This window comes from Panulirus ornatus, chromosome 7, assembly GCF_036320965.1.
Source record: "Panulirus ornatus isolate Po-2019 chromosome 7, ASM3632096v1, whole genome shotgun sequence".
NCBI lineage: Eukaryota > Metazoa > Arthropoda > Malacostraca > Decapoda > Palinuridae > Panulirus > Panulirus ornatus.
This window is the reverse complement of record NC_092230.1, coordinates 3388547-3401785: the sequence shown is the minus strand read 5'-3', so window position 1 is coordinate 3401785 and position 13239 is coordinate 3388547. Positions and strand designations below refer to the sequence as shown.

Below are 13239 nucleotides of genomic sequence, written 5' to 3'. Positions count from 1 at the left end.
AAAAGATAACATTGGCCTCAAGATAACAGTGAAGATAACGATCAGTCGTAAGATTACGGTCAAGATAACGAGCAATCTTAAGATAACCAAGTTATCTAAGATCACAAGCCACCCTCCCTCCCCACCTACCCCCCTTAGGCCGGTGCTGGGAGGTGACCCCCTCCTCACCTCCCCCCCCCCCATCTCACAATGTCCAGGAGGTGATTCGAGGCCCAAAAGGTCAAAGGTCAGGCCAGAGAAGCCACTGGGTCGTCCTGGTCAACACTGCCTTTGAGTCAAACAGGACATCTGTCTATATAGCTGTCTATATATCTGCCTTTCCAAGTATCTATTTCTATAGCTATCTATCTTATCTGTCAATCTATCTATCTTCCTCTATAGTTTTTATCAATCTACTGATCTATCAATCTATCTATCTATCTATCTCTCTATCTGTTGTCCATCTCTATATCTGTCTGTTGTCTATCTATCTCTACATCTATCTCTCTGCTTACTTAACTACATACCTATGTATCTATCTATCTATCTATCCCCACCATTTTCAAGTCCATAGATCTGGAAGCCACACACACACACACACACACACACACACACACACACACACACACACACACACTGCGTGTTCAGGAGCAAGATAAGTACATACACTAGAATGTTGCAATAGATGTGTTGAAATAAGGTCATGATAGACAGCACGTCCCCATCTAACACGAAGAAATAGATCGAAGATAAACTGTGTGATAATTGTCAGATTATCTATTGACATACCACATACAGGAGGGGGGGGGGTTGAATTATGAACGATTATCAAGAAATGATTCATAATTCATGTGAAATCAGACGATTATTGGCAAAATCTTGAATCACAGAGAAGCCAATAATTCATCAAAGTTTTATGATTATCAACTTGTGATCTTTTCTCTTTGCTCTGATGATTATATCAATAAACTGACTCAAATCAGGAAGAAATATGAAGATAAAAGAAGAAAAGATCAAAGCTTCTACGTACGAAGGGTTGGCGAAGCCTAGACGAAACAATACGAATAACGCTTTGCATTTACATGAAACATTGTGAAACTTGGCCCATTAACGTTTCTTGCTGTGCCCACCAACTTCGTATGTTAACGTTCGTAGCGGAACGTTTGTGGTGGAACGTTTGTGGCGGAACGTTGGTCTGGCAAACGTTTCTAGGTCATCTAGATGCTGTGCTAGTGTGGATGGTGTACACCGTCCCTCACCATAGATACTCCCTCACCATAGACACTCCCTCATCATAGACACTCCCTCACCATAGACACTCCCTCATCATAGTCACTCCCTCACCAAAGACACTCCCTCACTATAGACACTCCCTCACCATAGATACTCCCTCACCATAGACACTCCCTCACCATAGATACTCCCTCACCATAGACACTCCCTCACCATAGACACTCCCTCACCATAGACACTCCCTCACCATAGACACTCCCTCATCATAGACACATTTTTCAGGTCATCCTCCTTCTATGTACTGCCACACACCTCGTACACACACGTCCGCCTCCCTCACTAAGTAGAGGGACGGGGAATGTGATGGACAGGGGAGAGATATAGACAGCCTAGCAAAGCAGGGAGACATGGTAGACAGGGAAATGAGACAGACGAGGAAGGGTAGGAGACAGACAAGGAAAGGACTGGACACAGACGGGATAGGGAAGGAGTGTAGACAGACAAGACAAGAGGAGACAGATGGGAGAGGAGAAGAGACAGAAAAGGAAGGAGTGAAGACAAACGTGGAAGGAAAATAACACAGAGAGGGAAAGGAAAAAGACAGATTAAGACAGGGAGAGGAGAGACAGGAAAAGGAAATAGACAGACACTGAAAGAGATCAATAACAATTAAAAGAAAAGGAAAGAAATGTGAAATATATTCGTACAGAAAATAATAATTGGGAGCGAATTCAAAACAGAAAATCATTTCATCTATGAAAATGTTGTGCTGCAGAACAAAACCTTCCACGAAGAACAGAGAGAACAACTTGGCATCCGCCCAAACGTATGAACAAATAAAATCAGCCAAATGCAAGAAAAAAAGAAAAAAACTGACTGTAAGAGCAGTAAGGAAAGGTTTTCGTGACGAAAAGAAATGGCTTACATCGTTCATTGTGAAACGAGCGGCGACAACACGTAAAAGCAACACGTACAAACATGAAACAAATGTGAGCAAGGACAGCTATGTAGCGGGGCTTCTCATGACGTCAGCAAGACTAGCAAACACCGCTAGGGTCATGTGATGGCCAGGGCAAAGTGGCATAGTCTGGTGAACCATTTACATACAGATATGTTCTATTGGCCATTTGGTTAAGACAGTGGTAGACATATATTGATCTGTGATGTCTCTTTACTTTCCATTTATCTCTGTTTTTTTTTTCCCCCTACTTCCCATTTTCTTTCAAGTGAAATCTCTTAAGTTTATATTCATCATTGCCTTCATTATGAAGGAAAAAGTGAAGGGATTCATGTTTTTGATGATGGTATGCGTGACATATTCACGTTCAGTCAAATTTCAGACTTTCCCATGAAATTTTCCTTCAGACGTATAAGTCCTGCAAGGTATTTTCTTTTTTTTTTTCCAACGTGCCTATGTTCCCGGAAGGAGAGGAGGGTGAGGAGAGAGAGAGAGAGAGAGAGAGAGAGAGAGAGAGAGAGAGAGAGAGAGAGAGAGAGAGAGAGAGAGAGAGAGCCTCACTTTACTATCCTCTTCCTGTACTGCTTTTAAGGGGGAGTGAGATCTTTTCGGTCGTGTCAAGGCCACCTCGCTCGCACCTTCGGATCTCTCTCTCTCTCTCTCTCTCTCTCTCTCTCTCTCTCTCTCTCTCTCTCTCTCACACACACACACACACACACACACACACAAACGATGGTGACCCTAACTCCTGACATGGTAAACACACACACACACACACACACACACACACACACACACACACACTACACACACACTACACACACACACACACACTACACACTACACACACACCAGACCCTCTGTCTGTCCTAGGAAGCATCCTCACTCGAAGCACATTCATCATCATCATCATCTCTTAAAAGAATAATAAAGAGAAAACAAGATACATAACCCAACCCAAGCAAAGATCAACAAGCTCCATGTATTTCCAAGTCGTAAGTTGTAGATACATTTTGCTATTGGGCCTCATGCCTGTGTCTCTGTAAATAGGAATGGAGACTGGATATCACAGGTGTAAACAACGGGAGACAGATCCCCCTGAAGGGTCTTATGAAGGCAAACAGGATTAGACTTGGGGGGGGGAGGAGAACAACAGAGAACTCTTGCATAAGTAAATGGTAACTCACTGGGTTTTAAGCAACAGTATCCCATTGAGGTTGAGGGACCCGTCGCCCATGACCTATTTGGAGGTTTGGGAATACGCGGGGGATGACGTCAGATAGGATTGAGTTGCGAGTGAGCCGAAGATAAACAACACCCCGATCGAGTTTCGAAAAGTTTCCAAACGAGATAATCAGACCGTGATCCTACAGAGACAAAAGAGCTTCAGACTGCCCCTGCAGACGAGAGGGGGCGTCGTCGTAGCTGACAGAGTAAATACAGAGTGAGTTCGTCGTCCTCCCCTTCTACGCCAATAAGCCAAGTTAAGTGAGCCTTTTAGCTGTGGCTTCGCTCTGCTCGGAACACTGCTTTGATCCGAAATGAGACACGCGCTTGATTACTGCTTCTGAGTGTCCATTTAGAGTGTGGGGTGGGAAATGCAACCTCCACACTCCACCATAAAACACTTCCTCCTATTGAATCATCAGGCGGGAAATGAGATGGTTTCAGTCACGTCTCGTGATTTCAGTTCAAATTTTCAGTTCCGTGGCTTCACTGCGGATGTTCGATGCTCCGGAAAAGGATTACATGGAGTTATCAATGCGAAGGAGTTGCCTTCACCGTGTGGGTATCAAAGAATCGATTCAGTTCATGAAAAAAGAACTGAACCTTTCTATTTCAAAGTCTCTGAACTTCAGTAGCCATAAAGGGGTTAGTTAATCGTTTCTCAATTGTTTGAATTATCCATTTGCTTCTAATCAATTGAGATAATAAACCAGTTGTCTCTTGTTGTTGCTGAGAAATCTGATTTGCTTCGAACACTGGTGCAATTGAGCTAGCTCACTCGTCACGGCTTGAAAGGTTCGTCCTAATCGAATCATGTTGGGAAAGGGGATCAGATGGTCATTCCTTGTCTTTCCCAGTGATTTCCTCTGCCCTCCCTGCACTGGATAGGTTGACCCTTCCTCCACTTTTGACCAAGGTTCATTAACACCAACTCACCAGGGAGGGAGGGGGTCGGTCGATATTCGAAACAATGAGTCGACTCAAGTACTCTTAAAGGTTTCAAGAGGTAAAGTGTTTCACAAAGACTCGCCAAAAATCTGCACGCCAAAAACACTTGGCGTAAGCAAAATGTGCGCAAAGAAAAGACGCGCAGGTCATAAGTTCTTGTGAGAAAGAATGATAAAAGTACAGATTATAAAGTAAGAGAAGTTTTATTGATATTATTATTATCATTACTACTACTAGTAGTAGTAGTAGTAGCATCATTATTATCATTATCACTGCTATTATGATAACAAATCCCTGCCATAGTACCAGAGTCTATGTTGTAAACAAGCAGGACAGTGACGCCTCAGTACTCCGTGTGTTGTGGGTTCATCCGCGTCGCAACGTAGTCCACCGCCTGTCGTATCTACTACGTCCCCAACCATGCGACAGTGTGTGTTGAGTGTCGCATTTGTTGAGGAGGAAGTTGTAGGGAATGAATGAGTTCTGTGGCTAGCGTGGGTCTGCCTAGCGATGTATAACGGTCGTTTAAGCGAGGATTGTGCTTGCTTGTGCTGTGTGCCTGGTGCTGTGTTGGTGGTATGTCGGTGTTTTGGGCGGCGCTATGTTGATGGTGCGTGGTGCTGTGTTGGTGCTGTGTTGGCGGAGTGCGATTCTATGTTGGAGGCGCTGTGTTGGCGCTGGTGTTGTCCGGGTCATCTTGTGTTGCGTCTGAAGGGGGTATGTCTAGCGGGTTGGGGTGTGAGACTGAGTTACGAGGTCGGTTGTATATCGCATATCGGGTTATGTCAGTGAGTATTGTTGTTAGGGTTATACTCAGGAAGGGGGGACTGTGGCGGGGGGTTGTGAGAGGAAAGGGAACTGTGGCGGGGGGTTGTGAGGAGGAGCGTGTGAGATGAGGTTGTTAAAGTATGAGGTAGATGTAAGCTTATCACTTCTACTTTAGTGGGGTTTGGTGGTTCGTTACAGAGTGGTTTGGGTAGAAAGGAATCTAGTACTTCTGTTTTTCCATATTTCCATATCCATTTCAGAGAAGAAAGAAAAGAAAACAGGACATAATGTGCCTGACTGACCAGACCCACCACATCACTAAAGTTATTTTGAATCGACGGAAAAAAATCTTTACAGAGAGAGAGAGAGAGAGAGAGAGAGAGAGAGAGAGAGAGAGAGAGAGAGAGAGAGACAGAGAGAGAGAGAGATTCCTTTGACGTTCGAATTTTCACCCCGCGGAAGCCACCGTCTCCCCCTCTCCCCAAACCCCTTCTTGCCCGATCCAATTTTACCTCTAACAAGCCCGGTCTTCACTTTTAGTCTATTTTGCTTCAACTTTGTGAGAGTTGGACAGCTTAACATTTATCTGTATCTCACGACTTTCTTTGCTATTTGCAAAACTCAGGCACATTTCTCGTCTTTTATTCATTCATCCACTTATTCCTGTAAAATTTTGAATTTCATGGGAATATATATATATATATATATATATATATATATATATATATATATATATATATATATATACACTATCATCTGTTGTTTATTCAAAATCTTAGTCAAATGAGATTTTAGATTCGTCAAAGTTATAGTTTAATAAGCAGGTTTATATATTTTTGTGCCAAGAAGCTTTTGTGAGTATAAAACTTTTCTAATTGATAAACTATTTAAGCACTGAAAGTAATTATCAAGAGCAATTATCATAATTTAAGGGAATAGAAATATCGCCTTTATGATTATGAATAATTTGTTCCAATAATCTGCAAATATTTTTTGGGGTGGCAGTTTTACCCATGCTGGAAATAATTCTTCATAAATCCTCTGAATTTAGAACAAATGTGGGGATTACCGATGTGAAATCCCAGTCCATGATGGATTTATTTGAGGGAAAGTAGCGCCTCAGTAATGGGGATTAAGATCACCTTTAGTCTTAAAAGGACGTTCGCCAATCAATTTCGGATTAAGTACCATTCTTTTAGTTTGATTTTGGATGATCTATCATTCTTTTAGCTTCATTTCGTATTATCTATCATTCTTTTAGTTTAATTTTGGATTATCTATCATTCTTTTAGCTTCATTTCGTATTATCTATCATTCTTTTAGTTCAATTTTGGATTATCTATCATTCTTTTAGCTTCATTTCGTATTATCTATCATTCTTTTCGTTTAACTTTGGATTATCTATCATTCGTTTAGCTTCATTTCGTATTATCTATCATTCTTTTAGTTTAATTTCGGATTATTCACCATTCTTTTAGTTTGATTTCTTGAGAGTGAACTGGGCGGTACTACGGTTTAAGGGAGAAATAAAACATAAGAGGTTTTTTCATTTATAAACCCATGGTTTATAAGTGATACGAGGACAGTCACATAATATAAGAACTAGTCTTTGATTTCGTGATATCAAATTAATAAGTTTTGAGTCGTTTTAAAAAGCATTTTTTCTGATGATAACCAGATTTTGAAAATTATCTTCAACTGAATTATATACCTTAGATAATAATAGCTTCAGCCATATGCCAATCATTTCCTTACTTCTGATTATCATTTCGTTCACATTGTTCAAAAATCATTTAATCCTATTCCTCTTTGAACTCCTGACGTATGAATAATTCTCAATGCATTTTTTTTAACCAATCGCGAAATTCCAAAATTTCCCTTTAAATTCCCAATTATACGCAATTTTGAGATCAATGAATCACAAAACTCTCATACGTTCGATTGAATTAATAAATTCTTAGTAATCTTGAAGGCAATAATTTTCAGATTATCGTAAAACTCAAAAAAAAAATTCCTTTAAATTCCTAAGAATTTCTGTCTTTTATGTCTGTGTGTGTGTGTGTGTGTGTGTGTGTGTGTGTGTGTGTGTGTGTGTGTGTGTGTGTGTAATTGATCATCAAATTCTGATATAATTGCGAGAATTTGGTCTTAGAATACTGTAATGATGAAGTCAATGGAAGCAATATCCCGCCAGCAGCTCGTCAACTTGGGCTAGAAGTAGCCAATATCCTCGCCATCGTGAGTTGAACCCTGGCTCCTCACCTCCCGAGTGTAAGACTGAATTAAAAGAAAGAAAAGACGTATTATGCGCTGGGGGAGAATACACGGTTTGTGTAAGGTCAATACGAGGAGTGAGAGAGTGAGTGAGAGACAGAATGGGAGGGGATATGGAAAATATGTGGCGAGGAGGTTTGGCGGGATGGGAGAAGGAACACGCCCGGTGGGTCAGAGGGTTGGCGGGATGCGAGAAGGAACACGCCCGGTGGGTCAGTATCGCTGTAGCCTCGGTGGAGGGCAGACGTCTCTGGCCCCGGCGCTCCCCTCCGTCGCCTTAGGTTGGCTGTGATTTAAACCCGGCGCGCCCCTAGCCCTCTGAGGCTATAGAATACTTAGTTTACGTAAACTCGTCATACTACGGAAAAAATATATATAATCATGTAACCGGATTTTGAAGTTTATATATATATATATATATATATATATATATATATATATATATATATATATATATATATATATATATATATATATATATATATATATTTGGGGGGTAAATGGATGATATATATATAAATACACTTTGCCGTCCTAAATGATATAAAAAAATATAAGTTATATGATAAAACAGAGAAAAATAAAGATAGTGGTGAAAGATTAGCAGAAGTGGGGTATATATATATGAATTTACATGTATATATGTACATTACCCAGACAAGTGAATATGTGATATATATATATATATCTATGTACATTTATTTAATAAGTCCAAAATAAAATATCAAAAAACGGAAAAAAAGCATTGTGACTCTCTCTCTCTCTCTCTCTCTCTCTCTCTCTCTCTCTCTCTCTCTCTCTCTCTCTCTCTCTCTCTCTCTCTCTCTCTCTCTCTCTCTCTCTCTCTCTCTCATCAATGACCAGTACTGGGACTCCGGTCACTAGTATAAGTAAGTACAAGTACTAGTGTTAAGTACAAGGTTGATGGAGCCGACCTTCTATCTACAGTACATTTAGGGTGATGGAGCCGGCTTTCTTCAGTACATTTAGGGTGATGGAGCCGGCATTCTTCATCTACCTAAGGTGATGGAATCCACCTTTTTGATCACATTTAAGATACTGGAATTGACTTTTGCACATCTAGGTTGATGGAGTTATCGTTTTTTCTGCCCTCTAGGTGATGGAGTCACTCTTCTTCATTGTACTCAGGGTGATAGACATCAAATTTTGCCATCTAGGGTAATAGAGTAGACACTTCCACACATCTAGGATGATGGATTTGACCATCTTCCATCAAGGGTGATGGAGTCGATAGTCATCAATACATCTAAAGTGATGGAACTGACTTTCTTCTGGTGCACCTAGGGTGATGGAGTCGACTTTCCTAAGCCCATCCTCAGTGATGGAGTCGACCTTCCTCAGCACATCTAGGGTGACCGAATCGACCTTCCTCAGTCATGTAGGGTGATGGAGCTGCCCTTCTTCAGCTATTTATAGTGATGGAGTCGACCTTCTTCAGCCATTTCGGTTAATAGAGTCGACCTTCTTCAGCCATTTAGGTCGATGGGAGTCGACCTTCTTCAGCACATCTAGGGTGATGGAGCTGACCTTTTCCGGCACATCTAAGGTGATGGAGTCGATCATCTCCTGCCACCTAGGGTGATGGAGTCGACCTCCCTCACCCTCCAATCAGGGTAGTAGAATTATTCTTCCTTTATCCAAAATGGGTCGTTAAATCACCCTATGTCTAATATGTATCATCAAATAACCTTATGATTTAACTAATTACTTCTTGTGATTCTATTATTCCAGACATATCTATACCATAATGAATAATTAGGGTATTCAAAATTGGTGTAATTGGAAAGCTACTATTAGATCTCTTTCTCGAGCCGTTGGCTTAGTTCAAATGGGGCAGGCAAGAAAAATTTGGGGGACGTGAGATGCGAATTGGGTGATGAAATAGGGTAGTGGTGCAGATTAATCTGCAGTTAAGGCATTAATGACAATATCTATTCATGATTATGATGAGTACAGGAATGATGATCATGATGAAGAGGTATGGTATCATCCCTACACATGATGATAGTGATGATAAAGATAAGGGTAGACATCATATGTATGTGGTTATATAATGATGATTCTGATGATAAGAGATGAATAATGATGGCATGTCATGATGGCAGTTATGATTCGTCTGTTGTTTAAAGTCATCATGATGATGCAGGTCATCAACAACTTTATTTATGATGATGATGATGATAATTGTGATTGGGACTAATATACTGACATGTCCAAGATGACTGGGGTCATTAATGATGATGATAATGATGCTTTGAGTGTGGATGAGTGTCATCATGATCTTAATGATGATTAGTTTGGGCTCATTTGTAAGTCAATGTTGTTGTTAATGATAATAGTCATGATAGTTATGATTACAGTTACAATAATGGGAATGGTAAAAGTGATTGTACTGGTAATAATGATGAAAATGATAACGACTATGACAATAATGATGATGATAATATTAACAGTCATGATGATAGCCTTTATGATAATGATAATGATAATTATGATAATGGCAATAATGATAATGATAATAATGATGATAACAATTATGACAAGAATGATAAGATTGGTACGAATAATGATAATAATATCACTGATAATTATAATGAAAATTCATAATGATATTAATGATGATTATAATAACGATGATAATTCTATGATAATGGTAATAATACTGATAATCATAACATTAATGAACGTAAGAATTATGATAGAAATAGTTGTTTTAATACCTTAGTGTCTTTCCAGACTTGATAGTGTCAAGAAGAATAATTTAGATGACAATAAGAATAGCAACAACAATAATAATAATGATAATAATAATGATAATAATAATAATAATAATAATAATAATAATAATAATAATGACAATAATGATAATGATAATAGTAATGATAATAATGATGATAATGATAATGATAATAATAATGATAATAATAATGATAATGATAATAATAATAATTATAATAATAATAATAATAATAATAATGATAATAATAATGACAATAATGATAATGATAATAGTAATGATAATAATGATGATAATGATAATGATAATAATAATAATAATAATAATAATAATAATGATAATAATAATAATTATAATAATAATAATAATAATGATAATAATAATAATAATAATAATAATAATAATAATAATAATAATAATAATAATAATAATGATAATAATAATAATAATAATAATAATAATAATAATAATAATAATGATAGTATTAATGATTATGATAATAATGATAATAATAATGATGGGAATGGTTGTCACTGTAGATCATAATGACTCTGATCATAATGATGGTAATGACGGGATGGGTGGGGGTTGTTGGGGGTGGAGGTGGTGATGGAGGATATCATTAACCCCCTCCCAACCTCTCGACCTATAACAACCTCATTGGTCCACTATAACAACCCTACCACAAACACATGCAGATGACTCCATAGCAAATTCTTGTAAACACTTCCGGTAAGTAGAATACAAATAGCCTCAGTCGTGGACTTAAAGCGAAGTGTTTACCCTGCCTTAAACGTAATTATGGTCCTGCTTTCAACTACTCTAATTGGTTAATTATTCCACATGTTAACAACCTTGTTGAAGACAAAGTACTTGGGAGTGAAGTCGGACAACACTAGCCTCTGTATGATATCATATAACTTATTATTATCATTATTATTATTATTATTATCGTTATTATCATCATTATATATATATATATATATATATATATATATATATATATATATATATATATATATATATATATATATATATATATAATGTTATATATATATATATGAATATCATTATATAGCGATTAATCTAAATACCTTCATCAAATCACCTCTCAGCCTTCTCTCTTCTAAGGAAGACAAGTTTGAGTCGTTTTTCGTTTCTCGTGGGATCTGTTCCTGTATGCAGTAATCATTCTGGCAGGTCAACACCTGGCTCTGCTCTCCTCCCTACATATCCTCCAGTACAGTGACCAAAATACAACACAATGTACAACACAATATCAAAGTATTGACGTCAATGACGGATCAGTGAATGGTAGACTGTGAGGACTTGAACAAGAAGTCGTATGTGATTAATCAGGTGATGATTAGTCGATGATAATGACGTGGTTTGTTCTCGTATGTCATGATGATTCTAATGATCATTATAAGGCCCATGGAAGTCATAATGATAGTAATGAGGCGTAACTGTATCTTTGTAGGACTTGATGACTATAATGATGGGGTTGTAAGTAGTTGAAGGTCATAATGACCCTGATGATAATTGATGAATTCAGTGCTGTAAATCATGATGATTATTGTGATAATGATGACTTTGATGAGTTGAGTGATGATGATTATTGTAATGATAATTATGAAGCTTAGTGTCTTTAGATATCATGATAATTAGGATGATAATGTAGGGTTTGTGTATCATGATTATTCTGATGATAGTGATGGGTTGATTGGTATAAAGTATGATGATTATTTGATGATCATGATGATAATTATGAGAATTATGTGCCGTTGCAGACCATGATAAATAGTAATGGTAATTATAGGGAAAAGGGGGGAGTAAGGGTTAGCATGTCCCAGTACAAGACATTTGCTGTTCATATTGATAAGGTGATAATATTTTGAATGGTTGTGAAAGATAATGATAATTATAATGATAATTGATGATAATGAAAGAACTGCAGGGTATTGGTCCACTGCCTGGAGTATAACAGCAAGTTAGGTAACTCATTATTCCCTCATTCTAAAGCAAATCATATCACTCATTATTTCCTCATGCTAAAGCAATATATGGTACTAATTTTTCCTTCATTCTAAGATAAGTTAGGCTCCCTCATTATTCCCTCATACTTAAAGAGTTACATCACTGATTAGTCCCTCATTCTAAAGCAAGTTAGGTCACTCATTTCTCCTCATTCTAAAGCAAGTTAGGTCACTCATTTTCTCTCATTGTAGATCAAAGTAGATTACTCATTTTCCCCTCATTGTACATCAGGGTAGGTCACTCATTTCTCCTCATTCTAGATCAGGGTAGGTCACTCTGTTTCACCTCGTACTAGACTCATTTTCCCTCATTCTTGGTGATGGCTGCAGCAAGTGTAGAGAGTGTTGTGTTCTTGTGTACTTTAAAAACCCATGTAATCAGCATGACCTGGGATGATCCAGTCTACAGGTGTAATTAGAGGTCAGAGTCATTAGGGTCAATGGAACAGCTACTCAAAGAGGTCCCTTATCGGTCCATTAAGTCAGTTAAGGGGACATTATCTGATCTACAGATTAGGGGGGAGGGGGGGGGAAGGGTGGATAATTGTAAGAAAGCTGAATATAATTGGGTTGTTAGTGTGAACGCTGATGTAACTAGTTGATTAAGGAGTGATTATCTAGCCCGTTTAGAGAGGAAGAGGTAATTGGTTTGTTCAAGTGGGATTGATCATAGCATGGTGATTATCGAGGGTACTTTGGTAGTCAAGGGGACGATGATCAATCTGAGTGATTAATGACTCTTGATTGATCTGTTGGATGGTTGGCGTATGATTAGCCTGGCAATTGATCATCTGAGTGACGATAACTAGTTGTTAAGCAACTAGATGGTTAGTTGTGGGGTAATGAGCTAAATGGTTGTAGGGTGATCAATTTCAGCTGGTTGAGAGACAATCAGTAAAGTGGTTTTGGTACTATAAGCAGAATGGTTGTTAGCTTGTGAATTGGATTGTTATGAAGTGATCACTATAAAGGGTTTTCGTAGGTTGAACCCTTGGATGGTTGTAGGGTGATCAATTGGATGGTTGTAGGGTGATCAATTGGATGGTTGTAGGGTGATC

The 13239-nt window shown here is 38.3% G+C and overlaps 1 protein-coding gene across 1 annotated transcript in view; it reads left to right on the top strand.

Moving 5' to 3' along the window:
- The first annotated feature begins 7625 nt into the window (after nucleotides 1–7625).
- Nucleotides 7626–13239, top strand: part of LOC139749329 (DBH-like monooxygenase protein 1 homolog) — a 229044-nt gene continuing 223430 nt past the window's right edge. The window contains exon 1 of the mRNA XM_071663051.1: nucleotides 7626–7668. The gene's annotated coding sequence lies outside the window, so the exon portion shown is untranslated. The remainder of the gene's footprint in view (nucleotides 7669–13239) is intronic.